General features: G+C 40.9%; 1 protein-coding gene and 1 pseudogene across 1 annotated transcript in view; both read left to right on the forward strand.

Moving 5' to 3' along the window:
- Nucleotides 1-27,795, forward strand: part of SLC24A3 (solute carrier family 24 member 3) — a 545,985-nt gene that overhangs the window by 448,388 nt on the left and 69,802 nt on the right. The window lies entirely within an intron of this gene.
- On the forward strand, nucleotides 22,187-26,741 carry LOC129070580 (endonuclease V-like; annotated as a pseudogene).

Below are 27,795 nucleotides of genomic sequence, written 5' to 3' on the forward strand. Positions count from 1 at the left end.
GTTCCACTGGTGTATGGGTCTCTTCTTGTGCCATTACCAGATTGTTTTGAGTATAATGGCTTTGTAGAAGAGTTTGATGTCCGGTATTGTGATCCCTCCTACTTTGTGTTTCTTTCTCAAAATTGCCACGGCTATTCGGGGTTGTTTCTGGCTCCATATAAGTTTTTGAAATGTCTGTTCTATTTCTGTGAAATATGTCATTGGTATCTTAATAGGGATTGGGTTGAATCTATAAATTGCTTTGGGTAGTATGGACATTCTGATGATATTAATTCTTCCAATACATGAGCATGGTATATGCTTCCATTTATTTGTGTCTTCCTTAATTTCTTTCTTCAATGTTGTATAGTTTCTGCATACAGGTCTTTTACCTCTTTCGTTAAATTTATTCCTAGATACTTTATTTTTCTTCTTGCTATATCGAATGGTATTTTTTTCTGATTTCTTCTTCTATTTCATTGCTAGTGTACAAAAATGCCTTTGATTTCTGAATATTGACTTTGTATCCTGTGTTTTGCCAAATTCACTTATTAGGTTGAGTAGTTTTTTGGTGGAGCCTACCGGGTTTTCTGTGTACACTATCATGTCATCTGCAAACAATGATAGCTTTACTTCCTCCTTTCCTATTTGGATGCCTTTTATCTGTTATTCTTGTCTGACTGCTGTGGCTAGGACTTCCAATATGATGTTGAAAAGAAGTGGTGAAAGCGGACATCCTTGATATGTTCCCGATCTTAGCGGGAAAGCTTTTAGTTTTTGACCGTTGAGTATGATGTAGGCCGTAGATTTTTCATACATGGCCTTTAGTACATTGAGGAATGGCCCGTTTATTCCCATTTTGCTGAGTGTTTTGATCATAAATGGGTTCTGTACCTTATCGAATGCTTTTTCTGCATCTATCGAGATGATCATGTGGTTTTTGTCTTTTTTTTTCTTTATGTGATGTATTACAATTATTCACTTGCGTATATTGAAACATCCCTGCATCCCTGGGATGAATCCCACTTTATCATGGTGGATAATCTTTTGAATATATTGCTGGATGCAGTTTGCCAATATTTTGTTGAGGATTTTAGCATCTATGTTCATCAGCAAAATTGGCCTGTAGTTTTCTTTCTTTGTAGGGTCTTTATCTGGTTTTAGGATCAGGGTGATGCTGGCCTCATAAAAAAGAGTCTGGAAGTCTTCCCTCCTCTTGGATTTTTTTGGAATAGTCTGAGAAAGACAGCGGTTAGGTCTTCCTTAAATGTTTTGTAAAATTCTCCTGTGAAACTGTCTGGCCCTGGGTTTGTGTGCTGGGAGTTTCTTGATTACTGCTTCAATTTCCCCAGCTGTTATCGGTCTGTTCAAGCTTTCTGTTTCTTCCTCCTTCAGTGTTGGAAGATTATACTTTTCTAAAAATTTGTTATTTCATCAAGATTTTCAAATTTCTTGGCATATAATGGTTCATAGTAGTTTCTGACAATCCTTTTATTTCTGTTGTATGAGTTGTTATTTCTCCTCTTTCATTTCTGATATTATTAATTTGGGTCCTCTCTCTTTTTTTCTTGATGAGTCTGCTTAAAGGCTTGTCGATTTTACTTATCTTTTCAAAGAACTAGCTTCTGGATTGGTTGATCCTTTGAATTGTTCTTTTCATCTCTATGTCATTCAGTTCTGCTCTAATCTTGACTATTTCCTTCCTTCTCCTTGCTCTGGGATTTATTTGTTGTTGTTTCTCCAGTTCTTGAAGTTGTAGTGTTAGGTCTTTTATTTGAAATGTTTCTATCTTTTTTAGGTAAGCCTGTATTGCTATGAACTTCCCTCTCAGGACTGCCTTTGCTGTGTCCCATAGGTTTTGGACTGTTGTCTGTTCATTTTCATTTGTTTCCAGAAATGTTTTGATTTCTTCTCTTATCTCATTATTGACCCATTCATTGTTTAATAGTTTACAGTTCAGTCTCCATGAGGTTGCAAGTTTTTGAAGGTTCTCTTTGAGGATGATTTCCAGTTTCAAGCCCTTGTGGTCTGAGAAAAAGTTTGGTATTATTTCAATTTTCCTGAATTTTCTGAGACTTGCTTTGTGTCCTATCATGTGGTCTATCTTTGAAAAACTGCCATGAGCATTTGAAAAGAACATGTATTTTTTCTTCTTTGGGATGTAAGGTTCTATATATGTCAGTTAAGTCTCCTTGATTCAGTGTGTCATTCAACTCCACAATAGTTTATTAATGTTTTGATTGGAAGATCTGTCGATTTTTGACAGTGGGGTGTTGAAATCCCCTACTATCAGTGTGTTGCTGTCTATATCTTTTTTGAAGTCATCAACAATTTCCTTATAAACTTGGGGGCTACTATATTGGGAGCATATAAGTTTACAATGTTGATATCTTCTTGATAGATTCTTCCTTTAAATATTATAAAGTGCCCCTCTGGGTCTCTTTTTATGGCCTTTGTTTTGAAATCTACTTTGTCAGATACAAGTATGGCAACCCAGGCCTTTTTCTTGTGCCCATTTGCTTGGAATATTATTTTCCATCCCTTTACTTTCAATCTGTGTTGGTCTCTTGCTCTGAGGTGGGTCTCTTGTAGGCAGCATATGTGTCGGTCATGTTTTCTTATCTATTCAGCTATCCTGTGTCTTTTGATTGGGGCATTTAGTCCATTTACATTGAGAGTTCTTACTGATAGAAACCTATTCATTTTTTCTCTTTGTACCTGTGTTTTTCTCTTTTTCACTCTTTTTTTTTTTTCATCTGCTTAAACCAGTTCCTTTAACATATCTTGGAATGCTGGTTTGGATACAGATGTATTCTTTTAGCTTTCTTTTACCTGGGAAACTCCCTTATTTCCCCTTCTATTTTAATTGAGAACCTTGTTGGGTAGAGCAGCCCAGGTTGTAGGCCCTTGCTTTTCATGACTTGGAATATCTGTTGCCATTCCCTTCTGGCCTGTAGTGTTTCTGTTGAGAAGTCAGCTCCTAGCCATATCGGGGCCTCTTTGTATGTTACTTTCTTCTTTTCCCTTGCTGCCTTGAGGATTCTCTCTTTGTCTTTGATAGTTGCCATTTTAATGACGATGTGTCTTGGAGTGGACCTCTTTGAGTCCCTTTTGAGTGGGGTCCTTTGTGCCTCCTGGATCCACAAGAGCCTTTCTCTCCTCAAATTAGGGAAATTTTCCATCATTACTTTTTCGACGAAGTTCTCTATCCCTTGCTCCTCTTCTTCTCCTTCTGGTATCCCTATTATATGGATATTATTACGTTTCAGGTTGTCTTGCATTTCCCTAAATGCCTCTTCTTTCTTTTTGAGTCTTTTTTCAATTTCATCTTCTTTCTACTTTATCCTCCATCTCACTGATTCGATCCTTGGGAGCTTTTTTCTACTTTATCCTCCATCTCACTGATTCGATCCTTGGCTTCATCCAGTCTGCTTTGGATTCCTTCTACTGTGTTCTTCAATTTAGAAATGGTATTCTTCATATCCTCTTGTTTCTTCTTGATAGTTTCTGTTTCCTTTTCCATGTTGATATAGTTTGATGTAAGATCCTGATAGTTTGTCTGCAGTTTCTCATAGTTCTCTTTGAGCTGGCTGAGCTCATTGAGCTTCCTTAGAACCATTGTTTTGAATTCAGTATCTGATAGTTCCCTTGCCTCTATTTCATCTAGCTCTGTCTGTGGGGAGTCCCCTTTTCCACTCATTTGGGGGGAAATTCTTTTTCTTCCCATTTTTGTGAGAGTCTGTTAAGTAATGTATTTATTTTTTTATTTATTTTTGCTTCTGCCTTAATTGGGCCGTCTAGATTTCCTCACTTTATGGATTATACTTCTATGGTTGTAGGTGGGTCTTTTTATTTATTTATTTAGTTAGTTGTTTGTTTGTTTGTTTGTTTTTCCCTTTACTTTTCTTTCTGGGCCTGCCTCTGATTATGTCAGTTGTTGACCCTATATGACCTTGGGTTGTTTATTTGAGCCTCCGAGAGTCTACTGTCTGTGTCTGACTCCTACTTTGGCCAGCTATGTGACCCCTTCTGTCAGGGCTGGACTATATTTTGGGATCACTCTGCACTCTCACGCTGGCTCCTTGATCGCGCTCCCCGGCCCGGCAGGATACCCCTTCCACCTGGGCTCTCGTGTGCTTGCCCCAGCCCAGGGGGCTTATTCACGACCTCGTGTACTCGTCTGGCCCCCCAGGCCGGTGGTCACCCTGGCACTGGTTAGTTTAGAGTCTTCTATTGTGTGTTTTCCCCGCTTTTGGCTCTTTGGGTGCGTTCCTTGCCCTCGCCAAATGGGGACTATGGAAATGGGAGGAAGTCAGCTCCAGGACTCTCTGGGTAATCCTGTCTCCAGTCTCTCTTCCAGGGACTCTGGGCAGCTCTGTGACCCCTTCGGCCTGGGATCTACTAATTTTGTTACCTACTCCACAATCACGGGCCGGGTGGGTCAATTTACGCCTGCCCTTGCCGCTCTGTGCACTCCCTCGCAGGCCATATCAGTGCCAATCACTGGGAGGCCTTGCCAGTTGGTGCAAGCATTCGCCAGCCCGCGCGGGTCACACACACGCTCGCCAACCCTCGCCAGTCACTCGGCGCAAGTGTGCGCCTACACTGGGTGGTTTTGGGGTGTCTATGTGTGCTTTTCGGCTTTGGCTCTTTTGGGGGTGTGGCCTCTTCCTGCATGATGGAGACTACGGCAAGGAGAAGGAGTTGGGACTCCCCGGTTCCTCCTCCCGTTCTTTTCCCAACGCCTCCTTTTCTAGTCTCCCCTCAGGGGCCTCTGGGCAGTTCTGTGACCCCTTCGGCCTAGGACCCACCCCCTGTGCGGACTGCATTTCAATCGCAGGCAGTCTGGTTCATGTGCGCCCCACTTCTGCCTCTTTGGGGTCATGCCTTTCCAGCCCACAATGGAGACTACAGAACGGGGAGGGAGTCGGGACTCCCCGGTTCCTCCTCTCGTTCTTTCCCCAACGCCTCTGCCTCCAGCCTCTCCTCAAGGCTCTCCCAGCGAGTCTGCACTTAGCCCCCTAGCTCACATGTGCACAAGCTGTGTGCAGAGTGCACAAAAGGCAGGTTAATTGATTCCCTTATGCCTGAGCGAGATGGTAGCTGCAGAGTGGGAGGTGCATTATCATGGGGCTCCCCTGGCCGCCCTGTCAGTTCTCTTCACAAAGTTTTTCTCACCAGTCTTTTCCCAGGCACCAGCCCACCCTGCTGCCGCCTCTACCCAGAGATCAAGGAGGGTGGCTGCCACTGCAATTTTTGCATTGGCCCTTTAAATGTTTCTTTGCATCCCCAGCCACCTGTCTCTGGCAGAGAGTGCCCCTAAGCTTTTTAGGGTTGCGTTTTTGGGGTCTGTATTTTCTTGGTTTTAGCTGCTGTAGTTTAGGGGTCCCTGTTTATGATTCAGACCCCGTTCTTCTCGGGGGGAGCTAACTGGCCGTTTCAATGTCCCTCTGGTGCTGGTGCCCATGGGCGCCCAGCCCACCCTCTCGAGCCTCTACCGCACTTCTCACCTGTTGGGATGTGTGAGAGTTGAATCCACTGTCTGTCCACGGCTCCAAGGCTCCTCTCCCACTATCGTTCCATTGTTTTCCAGGTGATTTCTCCACTATTTAGTTGCAATTCCAGTTTGGTCTTGGGAGGAGGTCAGCATGACTCCCATTCACTCCTCCGCCATCTTAGCTCCTCTGGTTCCTTTTCATTTTGATGATGTTTTCTTTAGCAAGGCAGAAGATTTATAATTTGATATAGTCCCATTTGTTTATTCTTTCCTTTATTTCCCTTGCCCTAGAGGATGTATTGGTGAAAATTTTGCTGCATGAAATATCTGAAATTTTACTGCCTATGTTTTCTTCTATGCCTTTTATAGTGTTGTAGCTTATATTGAAGTCCTTTATCCATTTTTAAGTTTATTTTTGTGTATGTTGGTGGTCTATTTTCATTTTTTTTCACATGTACCATTCCAGATCTCCCAGGACTACTTGTTGAAGAACATATTTTTACTACATTTTATGCTTCTGCCCCCATTGTCAAATATTAATTGACCGTTGAGACATGGGTTTATTTCCTGGCTCTCTATTCTGTTCCATTGATCTATGTGTCTGTTCTTATGCCAGTACCAGACTGTTTTGATTACGGTGGTCTTGTAGTATAGTTTGATATCAGTTATTGTGATCCCTCCTACCTTGGCCTTCTTTCTAAAGATTGCTGCAGCTGTTTGGGGTCATTTTAGCTTCCATCTAAATTTTTGAAATATTTGTTCTAAATCTGTGAAATACATTATGGTATTTTAATAGGAATTCTTGCAAAAAAGTGGGTTTTTAACATAATGCTTATAAGCATGACTTTTGAGTCAGTCAGCTGTCTTCATTACTGGGCATACAAAGCTTTACAAGTTACCATGATTTTCAGTTTTCCACATCTGTAAAAGGGAGACAACATATGCAGCACTGAATCAGTCAGCTGCGGCTGCCATACCAAATTACAACAGACTGGGTGGCTAAAAGATTAGAAATCTATTTTCTCACACTTCTGGAGTCTGGAAATCCTAGGTAGGGCAGATGTTGTCAACGTTGGTTCTTTCCAGGGCCTCTCCCTTTGGCTTGTAGATGGCCACCTTCTCTCTCTGTCTTCACAGTTTCCTCCCCCTGTGTGGCCTGTGTCCTAATCTCTTCCATTGAGACACCCATTATGTTGCATTAGAGCCTACCTTAGTAACCTCATTTTAACATAATTATAAAGTGTCCTGTCTCCAAATATAGTCACATTCTGAGATTCTGGGAGTTAAGACTACAGCATATGAATTTTGGGGAGGAACACAAATCAGCCCATAACAACCACCCATTGTAAAGAATAATGTGAAAATTAAGTTAATTAAAGCATGTAGAGAAAAGTCATTAGGATGGTTTATGGTACTCATAAATATTAAATAAAATGCTACTTAAGTGGCTGCTATTGTTTTTAAAGGAAGTTGACCAATACTACCTCCTACCCCTTTCTATATCTGCTATAAAATAGTTCACATGTTTAAAAGGAGGAAAAAAATTCCTGTACCTTCTATTTCCTTTCCAGTTCCCCAAATCAGTGCTTATTTTTATAGGCATGGCCATTCCTAAACACTGAGACCTCACCAGTCAAAGGGGATGCATTTTCAGTCTTTTGCTTTGTGGTAGTAGTACTTGTGTACTATTTAAAGGAGAGGACGCTTGTCTTTTTGAAATGCTTAGTATCAAAACAGGCCTGAGTCAACTTTTTCATGCATCAATGGTGGCTTTGATTTTCAGGGGCTACTTCTGAATTGGCTAGCTCATTCCTCTAACTCCTGAAATCCAGAGTTTTATCATTCATAGAAAAACTGAGAAAATGAGTCTTACCCTTTCAGACAGCTGGCACCAGGAATTCTACCAAGGAGACTACTTGTGCTAAGGAAGAAGCAAAGATTTTACAATATGTGGGTCTACAATATTCATTCAGTGTCTCTCAAGAGACTTGTACCAAAATAGAGCAGCTTTAATAATAATACCTCAAAACCCAAATATCCATTAACAGATAAATGGATACACAAAAGAAATACTTTTTAACAATAAACAGGAACAAATTACTAATATACTTAACATATATAAAGCTCAAAAATACACTGGATGAAAAAAGCAGGTACGAATGTAAACATACTGTGCGATTCCACTTATATAAAGTTCTAGAACAGTGAAAACTAATCTATGGTGATAAAAATCAGATCAGTGGTTGATTGGGTGGGGATAGATGGCATTATTTACTGGAAGGGGGGCAGGAAACACATTTGTGGGGGATAGAAATGTTCTGTATCTTGACTGGGGTGGTGGTTTCATGTACATTCAAATCTGTTTATAACTCATTGAACTATACATTTAAATGGATGCATTTTATTGCTTATAAATTAAGCTTCAAAATTTCTTTTTAAAAATGAATCAATAAAAAATAAACAATCCCCAACCAAGTTAGAATAAAACTAATCTAATCAATTTCACATCCTATGTGATTTAGGCAAAAAAGATATTTGACTACATTTTTAATATTCATGTGTATGTTGTCTCATAGGCACTGCCTATTTAGAATTTATTAAGGGATATTATATCTGCCCATATTTTAATGGAGGATCTCTCTCTTCACCTAAACTACTCCATGGTTTGTTCTCAGGAGGGACTTTTACCTCCTCCGTCCACAAGCTGGTTGAAATAACAGTTGTGACACACAGAGAGAATGAATCCATCATTTCCCAGAGATCAACGAGGTATTACAACAATGGTTTTAGACATTTTCATGAATTTCTAGAAGACAGAAATCAGATGTGAATTTATTGATCCATAGCAAGGAAAGCCTCAATCCATAGGACATGCAGGAAAGGGTTAAAGTCAAAATGGGCCCACTTGAGGAATGTCATGAGTCCTTAAGGAAATCTCAGAGATTCAAGCACAGAATCATAAGATGTGGTATGTGCATAGGTTGGTGGAGAAGGAGTAACTAGGGTAACTAATTAAAGGACTATCTTCATGCATCAAGTATCTATTACTGCATAACTATCCATCCAAAATTTGGTGGTATAAAAACAACCACCATTTAATTGTGCTCAATGAGTCTGTGCTCCAGGACAGAGCATAGCAAGGATGGCCTATTTCTGTTTCACAATGTCTAGGGAAATACTGGAAATTATAAGAAATACTCAAGCAATAAAATGTCACTGGACTGGTTGGAGGTGACTTGAATGGCTCAGCTTGGGATCATCTGGAAGATTCTTCACTCACATTTCAGCTCATGGGCTGGGGTTACCTAACACTGGGCTCAGCTAGGCCAGGCATCTAGAGCACCTAAATATGGCCTGTCCATGTGACTTGCATATGATGGCATCCTCAGGGCTCTCATGATGAGTATTCCTGTAAGTAAGACAGACATTGCATAGTCTCTTATGACCTAGCCTAAAAAGTCAAATAACACCTGTCATACGCTATTGGTCAAAAAGCCACAAGCCCACCTGGATTCAAGAGGAGGGGACATAGATCCCCAATTCTTGATAAGGAGAATATCGAAGAATTTGTGAACATGTTTGAAAACCATCTTCCTGTAGAACAAGTGAATCATTGGTTCTTTTCCATTTCCATCAACTGACTAGTGGTTTTCCCAAGACAGAACCAGAAAAATGGTCCTCAAATCAAGTGAAAATCTGTCTAGGGAGGCTTCTAACTTCTGGTATAAGAGTTTGTGGGTAAGAAAGGTCTGAGCTTTCACTGGCAGAAATTTTACAATGTCTAATGTTGTAAAGTATTACAGTCTCTCTTTATTTTGCCTTTTGGGGACTCTACAACACTGACCACACATTCAGTAATGAAGCTTATCCACTTACACACCCTGTGTACCTACATAGAGCCAGCAATCAGCTCTCCTATTTAGACAGATTTGGAGGAGCAAGCCTATAGGTCTGCAAAGAAAATTCATGTTAGTCATCATATTACTCAGCCACTAGTTCATGTGCATGAGCATGCCCCCAAGACGACAGTGCATTTGAGGGTTCTTCCTAAAGGAATGATTAAAATGGACAGACAGAACAATTCCTTTTTTTAATTTTTATTTTTTGTTCAAATACATTTGTCTCCACCTTTCTGCCACCACTTTCCCCTGCCCCCTTCCCCCACCTCCCTCCCTCAATCCTTCCCCACTTTGGCTTTGTCCGTGGGTCCTTTATACATGTTCTTTGACCTGACCCTTCCCTTTCCTTTCCCCACCACCCCCCTCCTTCTCTCTTGACTCTGTTGGTTTCTTTTTTCTTTCAATGTTGCTGGTTATATTTTCTTGCTTATTTGTTTTGTTGGTTAGGTTCCACTTATAGGTGAGATCATGTGGTATTTTAGACAAAACAATTCTCTACCAAGAGACAAAAGATAATTCAGGTAATAGAAATGAACTTTTAAAAATTTTAATTAGTATCTTTAACAGTTTCACAGAGATGAAACCATAAAACCAGAACTGGATGGTATTTTATAAAAGGGAGGATCAATAAAAAATAAATTGTTTATCGCCCTCCCCTCTCCCTAGGGAAAGAAGTGGAAGAGTAGTCAAGGAACATGTCTAAAGGGCCCATGGACAAAGCCAAAGGGGGAAAGGATTGAGGGTGGGAGGTGGGGCAGGGCAAAGTTGTGGCAGGAAAGTGGAGGCTGTACTTGAACAACAACAATGAAAAGATAATAAGATTTTTTTTAAAAGAAATGGTTTAAAACTTTTAAATGTGACTTTCAAAATATAAAATATATTAAAAGAACTGATGCCGCAGCAAGTTTTCAGTACTCTTCCCAGCCTCCTGTGACCAATGTTGGTCCCAGAAGGGATGTCACGATCAACGAGGACACCGTCCAAGCTTCTCTCATCTCAGCAGTCTCATCTCAGTGACGAACTGAGATGGCAGATGAAAGGGAAATGTATCACACCCAAGCAGAGCTCAATGCTTTCAAACAAAGCAAGACATGAGAAAAGATCACCAGGAACTGGAAGAGATGGTTACCCATTTAGATCAAGAAGTAACTGAGGATAATAAAAACATAGAACTTTTCAGAAAGAAGGATGAAGGATGAAGAGCTCAGTTCTGCTCTAGAGAAAATGGCAGGTCAATCAGAAAACAGCAATATTGATGAAGTTATCATTCCCACAGCCCCACTATACAAGCAGATCCTAAATCTGTACAAAGAGGAAAATGCTAGTGAAAACACTATCTTTTACCTGGGAGAAGCCATGAGGCAGGAGCTAATAGACCTGGGTACCCCCCTAAAGTATGTATTATCTTCTATACTGTGAACAGTGCCAGCTGAGTGCACTGATGCAAAGAGCAAGAAGGAGCTGGTCTCGGTGACCTCTATTGACCTCTCTGATACCAGCTAGAGACTGAGGTCTTCTTAAAGCAATCTCTTCTTCTCTTTCTTCCTCTGATCTGTAGGTGCCCAGAATAAGCTATTGCAGATTATCATCCAAGTGCAAAACATTTTGAATCAATAATATTTTTCAATCAAAAATATTTGTTTTTATTTTGGTAAAACCTGGCTTTTATTAATGCACTTCCTATCCTCTGTAAACTTTTTGTGTTGAATATTGAGACTGTCTATGCTAAATAAAATTTGTCTCATAGGAAAAAAAAAAACCACTGAAACACTGAAATGGATAGGTGATAGGTGATAACCAAAATAGAAACTTGAGAGACATAAGGAAGAGTAGTAGCATTCAGTATTCAGAGCAGAAAGAAAAAGTGATGGAAAATATGATGGACAAAGTAAAAAATATGGCTAAATTAACAACCAAATGGGAGACAATATAAAAATATCTTCCAGCAAACAAAAGCTCCAGAATTTTACCTCTCACTTAACCTTTTGTAGGAAGGTACTTAACAATGTACTTCATGGGAAAATCAAGATGGTGGAGGAGTGAATGGAAGTCATACTGACCTCCTCCCAACACAAATATGGAATTACAGCTAAATTGTGGAGAAATCACCTGGAACAAACAACTGAACAACAGTGAGGGAGGAGCCTTATAACCTCGGACAGACAGGAGAATCAGCTTTAGCACGACCTAACTGGTAAGGTGTGTGGTAGAGAGTCGAGAAGGCAGGCGGGGCGCCCAAGGGCAGCAGCCCTAGAAGGATATTGAAACGGCCAGTTGGATCCACCTGAGATGACCAGGGCCTAAACCATAAATGGGGATCTCCAGCCTATAGCATCAGAGCCCAGAAAGTACACAGAAAACAATCAGCTGCAAAAAGCGGCAGGTTGTTCTCTGCCAGAGACAGGCAGCTGGATATGCAAGGAACCTTCTAAAGGGCCAAAGCATAAAATTTTATTTGGAGCCACTTACCCTGGTCTCTGGCAAAGGCAGGAGCAGAGTGGTCTAGAGACGCCTGAGGAGAGACTGGGGGAGGAGGGTTTGGAGAGAGAACTGAGAGAGTAGTCAGCAGGATCCCAGCGCGGACTCCTCCCCCATGTGGCAGCAGCCATCTTGCTCAAGCAGAGACCACTCCCCTGAGCGGCAGCAGCATGAGAGGACCCAATAACTGTGCTCCCAGGAGGGACTCTGCTCCACCCTGTGGTGTCTAAGCCTGGCTGCTGAATGCAGAGAGACTAGATTAACAACTGAAGGAGACAGCCACAGAGAGTAGATCCCTGGAAGTCTCAGACTGCCTATGATAATATAGGGTCAACATCTGACATCATCAAAGGCAGATCTAGAAAGTAAAAACAGCAGTCTCCTGCCCTAGAACTCCACACCACTAAGTTAGGAAATCAAGAAGAATCAATTTAAGAAGCAAAAAAGAATGTCTCACAAATAATGGGAAGACACGGGAACACCCCCCACCCCACAACTGAAGGAAAAGGAGGAGTCCCCAGAAAGAGAACTAAATGATATACAGGCAAGTAAACTGTCAGATATTGAGTTCAAACCAACAGTTCTAAGGAAGCTCCATGAGCCTAGTGAGCTCAGAGAGATTTACAAAAAACTACAGAGAAACTATGGGGAACTTACTGCAAACTACATCAGCATGAAAAAAGATATAGAAACTATCAATAAGAGACAACAGGAAATGAAGAATACAATTTCTGAATTGAAGAACACAGGAGAAGGAATCAGAAGCAGGCTCAATGAGGCAGAGGAATGAAGCAGCAAGCTGGAGGATCAGGTAGAAAAAAGCTCCCAGAAAGAGCAAGAAAATTAAAAAAGACTCAAAAAGAATGAAGAGGCATTCAGAGAAATGCAGGACAACCTGAAATGTAATAATATCCATATAATAGGGATACCAGAAGGTGAAGAAGAGGAGGAAGGGATAGAAAACCTGTTTGAAAATGTAATGATGGCAAACTTTCCCAATTTGAGGAGAGAAAAAGTTACACAAGTCAAGGAAGCACAGAGGGTCCCATTCAGGAGGAACCCAATGAGGCCCACGCCAAGATACATCATCATTAAAATGTCAAATATCAAAGACAAACAGAGAATTCTAAAGGAAGCAAGGGAGAAACAGGTAGTAACATATAAGGGAGCCCCAGCATGGCTAGCAGCTGACTTCTCCACAGAAACACTGCAAGCCAGAAGGGAATGGCAAGGAACATTCCAAGGATTGAAAGGCAAAGGCCTGAAATCAAGACTGCTTCTACCCAGCAAGGCTCTCAATTAAAATGGAAGGCAAAATAAGGGGTTTCCCAGACAAAAGAAGGCTAAAAGAATACACTTCCACCAAACCAGTATTGCAAGATATGCTAAAGGAACTTCTTCAAGAAGATGAAAAAAAAGAATCTATGAATACCCACTTCCTTTAGGAGTCACAAATACTTGATATAAACAATATTTTTAATACTTACTAATCTGATTGAAACAATGGGGTGTTATTTTAATTGTTCCTTTATTATTTGTTGAAACTAAACCTGTTTTTGTATATTTCTTGCCTATTTCTATTATTTTTATAAAGCTTTAAATGACTTTTGGTATTTTTTATCCATTTTTTGATTAAATGTTTGTAGAATTTTTGCCCTAAAAAAAACTACTAACCCATTTTTAGATATATTGCAAATACTTTCCTATTCTATTACTTGTCCTTTAACTTATTTTATATGTATATTACTCTATAGTCTTAAATATTTAATATAGTCATAGCATCAATATTTCACCTTATAGCTTCTGGGTTTGAATATTTTACTTCAGGGTAAGAAAAATATTATTTTGTATTTTCTCCTAAAACTCGTTAGGTTTTACATATTGATTTTTAACTCACCTGAATATTTTTTGTATAATGTGTGAAATAGGACTCTATATTTGTTCTATTTCAAGTAATTTTGATCCATGCACCTTATTTGTTGAATAAGTCTTATTTTCCCCATTGATTTGAAATATCAATTTAATCATATATTACATTGTTAGACAGATATATACTTTTGTTTCTAGAATGCTCATTTTATTTCACTGATCTACTTGATTATTTCTGTGGTGGTGTCATGTTGTTTTAATTGCTGAGACTTTATAATGGATTTAAACTTTTAATATTTTATAATGGACTTTGACATTTAAAAGAAATAAAATCAATGTGCATTTAAAAGAAAAACGAGGTGGAGTGGGGAAAAGGAAGGGAAGGGGAAAGTCAAGGAACATATAGCAAGGACTCATGGACAAAACCAAAGGGGAAGAGCTGAGGGAGGAAAAGAGGGAGGGGGCAAGGGAAAGTGGTGGGGGGTAGGCAGAGACAAATGTATTTGAAAAAATAAATAAATAAATGTTTTTTTAAAAAAAAGAAAAGAAAAAGGAACTTCTAAAAGGAACATTTACCATAACATGGATGGAACTGGAGAATATTATGCTAAGTGAAATAAGCCCGTCAGTAAAAGACAATTACCATATGATCTCACCTATAAGTGGAATCTATTCAACAAAATAAACTCATGAACAAAATAAACCATAGTCATGGAAACATGGAGCAGACTGAAAGTGACCAGAGAGGATGGGGAAGGAGGACAGTGATGGAAAGAAGGGGAAGGGACTGTATGAATGACCCATGGACATGGACAACAATGTGGAAATTGACTGTGGGAGCAGGTGGGGGGTTAGGGGGGTGGGTGGAGGAGGACAAGGGGGAAAAATTGAGACAACTGTAATAGAGTAAACATGATGTTTTTAAAAATATGACAGAGAAATTTTCCTCAAAATAGGCACATCTCCGTTTAGAAACATCTAAGAGCATTTAGAGTAAAAGATATAGTAAGCAGTAAATAAAAATAAAAGTTGCATAATTCAATACATATGTAATGAGCACCCTAGTGTCTTGTCAAGCCACTTTACCACACACTGAGGAAAGAAAGATGCACAGGAGCTTCTGTACAAAGTGGAGAGCACAAGGAAGTAGTGAACTATGATTTCAGACCTGGGGCCTGAAATGACAAATAACCACATCTCAAAGAGTGGGTGAGAGCAAGTAGAAGATTCCCCATTAGTTCTACAGTAATTCTCAGGGCAGGATCAAAAGTCGAAGATGCACAGCTTTACAATATGTTAGGTGTGGGACCACAGAGGGAAGACAGCCTGTGTTACTGCAAGGAGTTCTGCCACACAGGTCTTGGAGCCCCTGATAACAACTGGAGAAGTTGAAAGTTCCAGGAGAATGTTCTTGTATGAGACCCTAGTTCACTTTCAGCATGAAAACAATACAAGAAATTGTTAAGTTTATTTTAATTTATATCCAGAAAATATAGTATTTCAACTCATTGACTTGAAGTGAAAGATTTTACCAAAACTTTATTAGAATAAAACTAGGACAGTATAATTTTATTTTCCTCATAGATAGATAGACAAGGGGAAATGTAAAGATTAAGCTAATTTCCTAAACATAGTGCAAGTTTGCTCCTTTCCTGGATCCTATGTGATAATATTTTTGTCATTGTCATCATCATCATTACTGACAGTTTTTAGGGTACCGGATACTGTATTAAGTGCCTGACTTGTATTAACCCATTAAACTCCTAAATAAACATATTTAAAAAAATGTACTTCAACAAAATGAGGGTAAAATCTAGAAAAGGAGTTGGTAAGTTTAACACTTAAATCCAATGAAAAGAAATCGCAAAAGCCAGCTGAACAAGCAGACCTAAAAAGAAAATGACCCAAATTTTCAAAGGAAGAGGATTCTAAGTTCCCCAAGAAGAATAGAATTAATTGCAAGTCATATAAAAAATATAAGTGTCTTCACATGTTGTTATTGAAGAAGAAGGCACCTATTGTGTTTCCCAGCAAGGAAAGAAATGTAGTTTCCAACTCCAAGACTACACAAGAAAGGTATTGTGACTATGTAATGCAAACTAAAATATCGCATAGTTGTTTTAAAGGATGATGTTTAAGATAACAGATGCATTTTATATTCACATAAGAATATTATCTTTTGAATGACAAATGAGTCATGACATTAAACTAATAAAAGGTTACATTTCTAGCACATTATTTGGCTCTCCAGTGAACAATATTCACTCACTAATAGTAATAATATAAATGCTATTATTGTTTTTTCACATTTAGACTCAACCTATAAGTAAAATGGACAACTAAAAGATGGTGATAGAATAGAAGGTAAAAGTTTTTAATATTGACAGTGTGAAAATCAAGTTATATGTGAGAGAAGTTTCAAAGTAGGAGGTGGAATGAGGAAGTGGCTGGAGATGGAGATGTAAACATTCTTGTCCTTCTTAATATGGAATTAAGAAATAGTCCCAAAAGCTAATGGAAAATGAAATAGAGAGGAAAACTTCCAAGATACATCAGCCCTCATGATAAAACTTTGAAATATTAGGAATGAAAGAAAATGTAGAGAATAATATAAATGAGCTAAATCTCCATTTTTATAGTGGGATTCAATAAATGACGTCCAAAGTGAATAAATCTAGAAAGAGTTATGATCCCTGTAGTGGACATTATAGAAATAAGAACTAAAAGAACAAAAAATGAAAATAATTAAAAGTCTATAATGTTGGGAAGTAGGAAGGATGAGTTAGGTCATTTGATTTTCATTATAGACTCAAGTACTATTTAATTTTTCAATATATGCAATTTAATTTTCTTAAGGATAAATTCATTAAGATAACCCAGCAATTTTCAACCTTTTTCATCTCATGGCACATATAAACTAACTACTAAAATTCTGTAATACAACAAAATATATATTATATTTTTTGCAGATCTGACAAAAAAAGTATAATTTTGATTGATTCACACCAGTCAGCTCTTGTTGTGCTGGCTGTTGTCTTTTTCAATTTGACAATCTAAGGGAAAAGAGGTCAGTGCCCCTGACTAAATAGTCAGGTATTGCACATTTTAAAAATTCTTGCCACATACCCATTGAAAATCTCTGAGATAATCCCTGGAAGAACTAACTCAAATATCCAGGAGAGGAGGAAGAGGAAGCGAGAAGAGAAGCAACATCAGTACCTAACATTTACTATACTGTGTGTAAACTTTAATATGTGCCAGGCAGAGTTCTAAACCTCTTTACATATATCTATACATTTGATCCTCATAATAACCCTTCAGGGGATGCTATTGTTATTCCCACTTTAAAGGTGAAGAAACTGAGGAACAGAGATGTGAAACAATAGCTTCCCCAAGGCCATACAACTAGCAGTGTTAGAGCTGGGATTTGAGCTCAGGAATCCTGGCCAGGGTTGTCTTTCTCCATTCTGCCATCCTGCTATGGCAATGCTAGGAGGAGTGTGTCGTTTCCTCACCCTTCATAATGAGGGATATAGAAACCAAGACAAAGAGGTAGAGCAAATTATTTCATGTTAGTCTGTGAAACCTAAAATAACTAACAGCAGAAATGTTAGTGATTACCTCTGCTGAGGAAGACTGGGAGTGGAAGAGAGAAAAGGGGAAGCAGAAGATTTCATACTGTTATACTGCTTGATTTTTTTAACCATAATTATCACTTTTATGTTTTAAAGTGTGTTATATAAAATCTACAAATTTCAGCAGACTTTTCATTAAAAATCAGATAGAAATAGGAAGATATTTATGAAAACTCAATTTATTACCCTTGTGTCTCCCAAGATTGGAGGTAATTTGTATAAATGTGCGTGACTTAGACAACAATGCACCCTGAGGAAATTTTATTTTAAACATTTTATTATTTTAAGGCTTTTTTTTACTTGAAGGGAAACATATTAAAATTTTTCTGCCAATATTTCTATCCAGTTTAAAAGCTCCAGACAACAATTAGATTTTACCAGTCCTCCAACTTAGTAAAAATGAAGCTATTTGACCTCTGAGGCCAGGTCATAAAAGGCAGTACAGCTTCTGCCTATTCTCTGGGACACCTGCATTGGGAGCCCTGACGCCTCCTTAAGTTATCTAACTGCCCTGAGGCTGCCTTACTGTGAGGGAGCCCGGACCACAGTGAGGGGCTATGAGTGGGTTCAGCTAGAACCCCAACTGAGATCCCAGCTGAGTCATGTGAGTGAACAAACCTGATGATCGCAGCCCCAGCCTTTGAGTCTTTCCAGCTATAGAGTTAAATCCAGCAATTCCACCCTTCTTGCTTTATACTGATGTGACTCTTCCAAATAAATTTTAAATCCAAAAGAAGTATTAGAACAAATTGAGCTACTTAATAAACAGAGTGATGAATGGAAGCACTACTAGTGTATGGACTCTAAAATATTCATAAAGAATATATAAAATTTGTTGCTATTTCTCAGAATCTCATACACACAGAGTTTCCTTCCATGTTGCATGGGACTGGAAAGTGCCAGGTAGCTTCTCGTTTCTGGTTATCTGGATCCCTCAGCCTACAGGATCGTAGCAGGACGGGGCAGAGTTCTCCACCCCTGCTAGATGTTAGAATCACCTGGGAAGCTTTGAAAAATCTCAATGGCCAAGGTGCAGCCCAGATCAGCTAACTCAGCATCTCTGGAAGGGAGCAGAGGAGGGGAGGACTTAGGCATGGGTGTTTCATAAAACTTCCAGTAGGCAGCCAACATTGACCACTTTCAAACTGTAAACCTTCGGCAACTTATATAACCTCACTAAACCTTAGTTGATTCATCTGTAAAATGGGAATATTAAAAGATGTAAAGAAAATGTGAAGTGCTTGGCACCATGTTTGGCGCATAAGAACCAATTTTAAGATGTTGGTTGGTATAGGGAGGGGCTCCATCACAGGTGATGACATCCTGGGAAACAGCCTGTTACTGGGTCTCTGGAGGCCCCAAGCCATTCAGAGAGGCTTTTTCTTTCACAGGAATGAGATGGGGTGCTACAAGTGAAGGTACTATTTAAAAATGTGTACATATACAACATACATGTACACACACCCCAAAATCTTCTGAGGCATTTCTACATGGATCCTTACACATTGCTGAGGGGCTGGCATGGGTAAATATTTTCATTCCAGGTAGAGAACATAGGCCATGCTCCTGATCACACAGTACATGAAGAGTGAAGCTGGGGAGATGCTTAGACCTCCAGGCCAAGCTCTCTGGAAAGGGAGAACAGTGGGAGAAGGGGAGGAGGGAGCAGAATGAAGGGGTGAGACCCCACATCCATCCTGATCACCCAAAGCCACCTCTTTACTAAGCTTCCTCTTCACAGTGAAAGTACATAACCCCTGACACTGTTCTTTCCCCACTGCACTTTGATTACACTTCTGATCCTATGAATAGCTAAAGGACTAACTACTCTCCACTTACGTGGTCATTTGCAAAGTGAAAAATTAATATAACTACTTGGGAGATAGCTTCTCCCTATGTTTTTGGCTAAAAGCTGTTGGCTCTTCAGGGAAAGGGATTTTGTTGGCTGGCTGGTATTACTGGCTGCTTTAGCCCCACAATTCCCTCAGTTCTCTATGCCAAGCCAAGATGTGTTACAAGTGTGTTACTGTGCTTTAATTCTCAATTTCTTTAATGCTAGGGGAAGGACATAATATCTTCCAAGCACAAGTTAAAGAAATGTTCTTGTGTTCAGTTGGCCCTGGCTGCTGAATTGATTCATGCACATCACCTGCTCTCCCTACCCCAAGTCACAGAAATTACTTAAAATAGATTGCCTGACAGAATAACTGGAGCTGGATGAGCCACACAGACAGAGCAACTAGTATTCCTTAGTATCACTGAATGCCCCTGAGAGGGGACAGGTGCTTCCCTTCTGACCCACACGGCTCCCACAGCTGGTGGCCTCCAACATCTCCTTTGAACACGTATTCTTTTATAAGTAAACTACCTCCTGACATTGCAAAAATCCCATTTTTTTGGTCAAATAGTAGGTAAAAATCTTAATTTTAAAATTACACAATCCACATTTTCTCTCCTCTAACTTGATGAAGCCAGAGAAACATGGATCTTTCAAGGTATGAAAAGGACACCTGTAAATCCATATCCAAGTCTGTGGACTGAAAAATAGCTGGCTCTTTTGTTTTTCTATTCCCTTTATCTTCAGCATTCTAATTTTTAGAGAAACTAAAGGGAAATGAAGCATCTGCCCCCCATGTTTCCATTACCAGTTTCCTGACAGCATAGAAAACATCAGTTTTTCTGCATCTGTTAATAATATAGACACCGAATTCTAATGTAATAATGTGTTTAATTTTATCCAGAGTCTTACTTGCAGAAACCTAAACTCAAATACATGGTCCAGCTATCTGATTTCTGAACTCATATGATAGATCAACACTTCAAACACTGCGAAGGCCCACACCATTTTGGAGACCCTGTGATGGTGGACACTGAAATGATCCCTCCAGCTTGAGATTGTCCTTTTGGGTTTCCTGGTCAATAAAATGAGGATATATTTGCCTCTTGCATGTATCTGGCTACTAAACTGAATGGCATAATTTAAAAAATAAATTTAGCACCCTCTGACTTGCATTTCTTCATACTGCCTCTGCAGGGGATGGAGTAGAGAGATTGGAAGGGAGCAGGGATTTTTTAGGCACACTTCTGTACATTGTACAAAGGGATGATTTCCATAGCATCTTATGCAGGGTTGGTGCTAAAAACTGATGAAGTGAAAACTCCCATACAAGCAGTGCTTCTAACTGGCATCTTCAGGTCCAACACACCCAGTTGCAAAGGTCCTAAGTGGCTTCTCATGTTCCCTGCATCATGTCCAGACCCACATGCCCACTGCTGCAGGCCACCTCAGCAGTCTCTTGCTGTTTATATTTCAGTTTTACACAGGTGGCTCAGACTGGGGACTTCTATCCTCTAAGCCAGCACTTCTCCCACTGCAACATGGACATGAGTCACCTGGGGGTCTTGTTAAGGCACAGATTCTGATACAGTAAGATGAGAATGGGGTCTGGACCACATGGTTAAATAGCAGGATGTGGAGACCATCTCACAGCCCTCAGAGGAATGACTCCCATTTTGTACTTATCAGGCTGAGATAAGCAAAAGACGTTGTGAGCCACTTTAATGCTTTCTGGAAAGCTATAAATACAGCTGAGTTTCTCTCCATGATAATGGATGAAACCAAAAGCTCACATAATCAAAATCTACAGATAGCCCCAAACAATGTTTCACCGTTAGTTTCAACCTCCTCCATCTGAGTTCTTATCAGCCTCGCCAGATGGATTGAGAGCCACCATACCTTTCATCCCCCTTTCGGTGGAGGGTCGACCTGACAGCTCCACAGTGACATGAGGATGCCCCCAGGTTGCCAAGTCTTCAGATTTTTCCATGAGAAGCCAAGAGTCTTGGTGTTGTTAAAAACCTCCTACCCCTAAAAGTATAATATACATGGTGACAATTGTTGCAGTTAGCAAGAAACATAGAGGGGGAAAAAGCTGAGCAAGCCAAACAACCAGAATAAAACAGCAATCAATATCCAGCTTGAGATAAATAAGCAATACAGAAAAGATTCAGCTTTTCCTTTGTATTAAGAGTATTTTTTCCATATCATTCTGCACCTTCTGCCCTGACTTGAACTCGGTGCTTGGCTTGCGCATTTCGCAGTTGTAGCCTCACTGCTGCTCCCTTTTCTCTTTCCTCAACATGACTTTCACTCACCGCCACTGTCACCAACACCAACATGAACAGCAGCTCAACAGCTTCCACAAGGCGTTCACCGAGGAGGGCACATTCCTCTTCACCTCAGAATCTGTGGGGGAAGGCCACTCAGATAAGATTTGTAACCAGATCAGTGATGCTGTCCCTGATGCTCACCTTCAGCAGGATCCTGATGCCAAAGTGGCTTGTGAAACTGGCTAAAACTGGAGTGATCCTTCTTGCTGGGGAAATTATGTCCAGAGCTGCTGTGGACTACCAGAAAGTGGTTCATGAAACCATAAAACACATTGGACATGATGATTCTTCCAAAGGGTCGACTACAAGACGTGATATGCTAGTGGCCTTGGAGCAACAATCACCAGATATTGCTCATGATGTTCATCTTGACCAGAATGAGGAAGACATTGGTGCAGGAGACCATGGTTTAATATTTGGTTATGCCAGTGATGAAATTGAGGAATGCATGCCTTTAACCATCGTCTTAGCACATAAGCTCAATGTCATACAGGTTGAACTGCGCCGCCATGGCACTTTGCCTTGGTTACTCCCAGATACTAAAACTCAAGTGACTGTGCAGTATATGCAGGATCAGGGTGCTGTGATTCCTATCAGAGTCCATACAGAGTCCAATTGTTGTATCTGTTCATTATAATGAAAAAGTTTGTCTTGATGAGATGAGGGATGCCCTAAAGGAGAAAGTCATCAAAGCCGTTGTATCTGCAAAATACCTTGATGAGGATACAATCTATCATCTACAGCCAAGTGGCAGATTTGTTATTGGTGGGCTTCAGGGTGATGCTGGCTTGCCTGGTTGGAAAATCATTATGGATCATTATGGCAGTTGGGGAGCTCGTGGAGGAGGTGCCTTTTCAGGGAAGGATCATACCAAGGTGGACCGTTCTGCTGCCTATGCTGCTCGTTGGGTGGCAAAATCCCTTGTGAAAGGAGGTTTGTGCAGAAGGGTTCTTGTCAGGTCTCTATGCTATTGGAGTTTCCCATCCATTGTCTATCTCCATTTTCCATTATGGAACCTCAGAAGAGTGAGAGAGAGCTATTAGAGGTTGTGAAGAATTTCAACCTCTGCCCTGGGTCATTGTCAGGGATCTGGATCTGAAGAAGCCAATTTATCAGAGGACTGCAGCTTACGGCCACTTTAGTAAGAACAGCTTCCCATGGGAAGTACCCAAAAAGCTTAAATATTGAAAGTGTTAGTCTTTTCTCCCCAGACTTGTTGGCGTAGGCTACAGAGAAGCCTTCATGGTCTAAGGGAAAGGGCCCTTCTTCCTAAATTTTCCTGTTCTTTTTCAGCTCCTGCTCAGTCGCAGTCACTCTAGTCAATGACATGAATTTTAGCTTGTGTGGGGGACTGTAAGTTTGGCTTGCTATTCTGTCCCTAGGTTTTTTTGTTCACCATTATTGTTCACATAGGTGATCCCTGTAACTGCCTAGAAACAAACCAACAAAACTGTAGTAAATAATGCTTTGAAATTGAAATTTTGTGCCCTATCACCCAACCCCCTAAAATTCTAATTGCATTGACTTGTTCACCAAATACTGAAAATTTCCTTGTATTGTGCATGTAAAGTATTTGTAGTTCCATTACAGCTTCTCTCTGGCAATGCCACAGCCCTGTCAGCATGAATTGTAATGTCTCGAGCTCTGTTATGGATGTGAAGCTTTCCCTTTATCATCCCTATAACATGGTCCATTTTTAATTATGTAGCTCTTTGTCAGGGAGTGTTCCCTATTCAGTCATTCTTGCATGTAACACAAGTTCCAGTTGGAGCTCTAGCCTGACGTTAAAAAAAAAAGGGCAGTTACCATTAAACTGTTTCCCTGGTGCTTATGCTCTTAATTGCCATCTCTTAAACAGCACCAAATCAAATCTCTCTCCACTTACTCAGCTGTCTTTTGGAGAACATACGTAATAAGGTTTTTATTTAGTAAACAAGTCCTATGCATAGTTTCAGCACTAGCCAAACCACCAACTCCTAGCTCTAGAAAAACAGGCACTTGGCACCCTTGTGATGTCATACAGATAAGTCATAGGGCAGTACCTGAGGGTCTGTAGGGTGGACACTTTGGTACCAGATAACTCTTTTTTTTTTCTCTATAAGAAAGACTAAGTACTCCACAGTACACAATAACTCCTCCCAGGGTTTTAACTTTGTTTTATTTTCAAAACCAGGTCCAAAGACCTTTCTGAACAGCTGGTGTAGCTATAGAGAAACCAGCTTTCTTCAGACAGCAGTGCTTTTGGCGAGGAGGAGGAAAATCCCTTCATACTTGAACATTTTCTGATTGCTTATTTACTGTATTTTGGGGTATGGCATGAGAACAGAGAAGCCATCACCTCAGATGGCAGCTTTTAAAAGTTGTTTTTTCTTTCTCCTCAACACCATGATTTCTTTAAGATGTTTCCAGCATTCCCAGGTAGGCCAGGGTATCCTATAGAAAAACCATGGGTTAGACCTACAGGGGTTCTGGCTGGTGTTAACAAAAGAGGGCAGAGCTGGTGCAGCTCTGGTGGTACAGAGAAGCCAGCTTGTTTACATGCTTATTCCATGACTGCTTGCTCTAAGCAGAAAGTGCCTTTCAGGATCTAATTTTGGAGGCTTATTACATATGTCTGGTTCTCAATTCCAACAGTTTAGTGAATATCTAAATACAATGCTAGGTTCTGCCTTTAAAAAAAAAGAGTATTTATTCTAGAATCAATAAACTTCCTATTTTGTGTATATCCAAAGAAAGACAAAATAGTTATCTTAACCAACACCCCAAATCTAATAAGTAGGGTTACCAGATTTAGCAGATAACAATATATGGCACCTAGTTAAATTTCAGCAACAAATATATTTTCCAGGTGATATTTGAGATTATAATTATATTTTAAAATTATTGTTCACCTGAAATTTTAACTGGGTGTCTTGTATTTCATCTGGCCACTTTAATAATAAGTCAACTGCAAGTTGTGATAGAATAGTTACTATTAAAATTAATATGTGATAATGACACATAACTAACATTGTAATTGCATTTTTGTTTTGTTTAAATAACATTTTTATTTAATTACCACAATATTCAGAAAAGTACACTTCCCATAAGTACAGCTCAATGACTTTTCACAACTGAGCACTTCCAGACCAGGACCCTGATCAAGAAACAGAAAAGTCCTGGCCTCCAGGAATAGCTCTGTCCCCTGGCCCAAGGGGACCACTATTCTAGACTTACAACAGCATCATTTAGTATGCTCTACTTTCAAACCTTATGTAAATAGTATTGGATTAAGCTTAAAAAACTGTGTGTGTGTGTATGTGTGTGTGTGTGTGTGTGTGAGAGAGAGAGAGAGAGAGAGAGAGAAAGAGAAAGAGATGGGGTGGGGAGAGGGAGACAGACAGGGAATGTTTATCTGATTATTGGATTATTGTGTAAATCATGTGTGGGGGTAGAGCCGACACTGCCTGTTCCCAGCCTGTGACCCCTCGCCTTTACCATTTCAGTTCCTTCTGGCCTTACCTCCAGTTGCCAGAACCTGCCTTTCCCTGACCAGGATTCTTCTTAGTCACTGTTCCTCAATGACAGGAAGATCCAGGGAATTAACACTCCTGAGTGTAACCCTCAACCAATGAATGGGAGTGGGTGGATAAATACCCCCGCAAGGGAGATGCATGTTCTACATGGCCTCTCAGAGCTCCCCACCAGGATTGTACCCCAGTTACCCCTGCTGTGACTTCTTTATTGTCCCTGCCTCACTTCCTCCACCTCCTAACAGTGCTTCCTAGAATCATCTCCCAAATAAGCTATGTGCCAGCAGGGTCTGTTTCTGAGTGAATCCAAAGTATCAAATCCAGGTATATAAAATTATCCTAAGTACACCACATTTATTCAACAGACTCATACCTAGTGCTGCTAAATGCAGTGCTAGGTGCTGCTGCAGCAGTGCCTGGTGGTGAAAGCAGGCTCTACTCCCTGAGTGAGTAAGCCAAGGGAGCACAGCAGGCCCAGTCCAGTATTTTCCTCCCTAAGGCAGAGCTGACTCCCTGTGAACTCTGATAGGTGTGAGAACACTCTGAGCTACCATATTTTAAAGACCTAGCAGGCAACAACTTACATCTAACATGAAAACGAGTGCACATAATATTATGGATGATTGAGAAGACACTTCTGAGTCCACAGCATTCGGTTCATTAAGAGCATCTGTGGTTATTGTTCAACATGATCAATGAAAAGCTTTTGCATGTATGCATTGAACTGATGAGCCTCAATTTTATTTAAATATCTCTCTAGTAGCAGCTTGTCTAGTTGTCACTTACTTTTTTCACGTAAAACTAGAACTCAAAATTAGATTTCTTAGAAAAATAAAATTTAAAACATTAACTTGTTTTCATGTTTGCAAAGATTAATAAGCAGGGGCTTGTGTCTTGGGTCACAGAGGGACAGGGAAGTCAGAGGGGCCCCGAGGGTACATGGGTAAGATGGGACCTGTGGCTGAGCCCTACAGCTGGGGGGGGGGGGGGGCGGGGCTGGGCCAGTCTGCCCACTGGATGTGAGCCTGCTCTCAGGGAGCAAGCCCAGTGTTGTGGGCCCAGACACTGAGGCGTCACAGCGGGACCCCACCTTCAACGGCCTGCAGAGGGCCAAGGGCGTGGATGTGTCCTTTGTGAAGGTCTACAGTGTCAAGAAACTGCTCCTCGCTGGTGGTGCTTAGTTCCTCTAAGCTCAAGAGGAACTGGTGTAAGAGGACTGCCACATGGATAGCCTGACAGCCCCTCTACCTGTCGGACTTCCTGGCCTTCTGAGAGGTGCCCTTCTTAGTGGACCCAGTGCAGTGGCTGCAAAAGAAGGAGCCCAGCCTTGTGCCCCAGGTCATCTTTGTGGATGGAAATGGAGTGCTCCACCACTAAGACTTTCGTGTGTCCTGCCACCTGGGCATTTTCAACAGACCTGCCCTACATCAGGGTGGCCAAGCAATTCCTGTAGGTGTACGGGCTGGAGAAAAATGCCCTACAAGAAGATCGCCTCCTGCTGGCTGGAGGAGACTCATTTTTTATGATGGGTGGCTCTGGGGCCACCTTGGGCATGACCCTGAAGAGTCACAACCACAGAACCAAGCTCCTCTATGTCTCCATAGGCCACAAGATGAGCCCAGAGGTGGCCGTGTCACTAACCCACAGCTTCTGTAGCTTCTGGAGTTCAGAGCCCATAGGCCAGGCCATCTTTTGCTCCTGAGGCTACCTTTGCAGGATGCTGGGAGGCCCTGCCCCTTCTTGCCCCTATGTCAGGGAAGGAGAGGAGCTAAAAAGCGCAGAGGTGAAAGGCATGCCCCAAGGGAGGCTCAGAAGAGCACATGAGTGAAGGAAAACCCCTTCCCCCCACTCAGGCCAACAGCCAATGCCCCAGGACACACCAAAAGCCCCAGACCCAGGAGCCCAGGAGAAGTAAGGCAAGGGCTGGGGACAGAGGGGAGCTGGATACCCTGAAGACTCAGGCCCCCCGCCACCATCTATTCTGGCCTCCGAACAGTAACTGGCCCTGGGGCTCCTCTGTAGAAAGGAACTCCAAACAGCAGGTGGTGTGCTCAGACTCTGAGTACAGAGGATGCAGCAAACAGCCTTGCTCAGATAGGATATGTGATGGCTGCCCCTCCTGCTCCACAGTCACAAGGCCTGGGGCAGCCTGGAGTGTGCTCAGCAGAAGGCATCTCAACCGCAGAGTCCCAGACCCAGAAAGCATGGAATGGCTTTCCCAAGAGCCACAGGAGGGAATTCAGGGTTCTGGATGGAGTTAGGAGTGGGGGTTGTTTCTAAAAGTGTCCATGTGGGCTCACAACAGCTAGGCTGCAGGGACATCCACAGGTTCTGCTCCATCTCCTTGGGTACATGTGCTGCTGGCTAATTCTGAAAAAAGAATAAGAAGTTCATTGTATTTTGCAAAATCATATTGTTGTCTTTTTACGTGGTCTGATTATTACATTTTTGACAATAAACCTCTAGAAAGCAGGAGCCATTTGTATTTTAGTGAATTTTCCCAGAATGGAAACATTTAAAAAGTGTACTGGAATAATGAACGGACAGTAGTGCTAAAACTTCCCCATTGGAGGGAAACTCAATTCAGACCATCACCTGTTTTGAACCCTAGTGCCACTGCAACTCGAGTTCTTTGGGGGACATCCCAGAGCCCCATTCTTTCTATATGTTGTGTGGTTTTCTTTTCTGAGATGAGAATTGGCTATGGAAATGTGTCAGCTCCAAAGCTTGGAATGAAGCTTACATTAAGATTTTTT

Source organism: Pteronotus mesoamericanus, unplaced genomic scaffold (genome assembly GCF_021234165.1).
Source record: "Pteronotus mesoamericanus isolate MK-2021 breed Mesoamerican mustached bat unplaced genomic scaffold, CSHL_Meso_final contig_25, whole genome shotgun sequence".
In the NCBI taxonomy this organism is placed as follows: domain Eukaryota; kingdom Metazoa; phylum Chordata; class Mammalia; order Chiroptera; family Mormoopidae; genus Pteronotus; species Pteronotus mesoamericanus.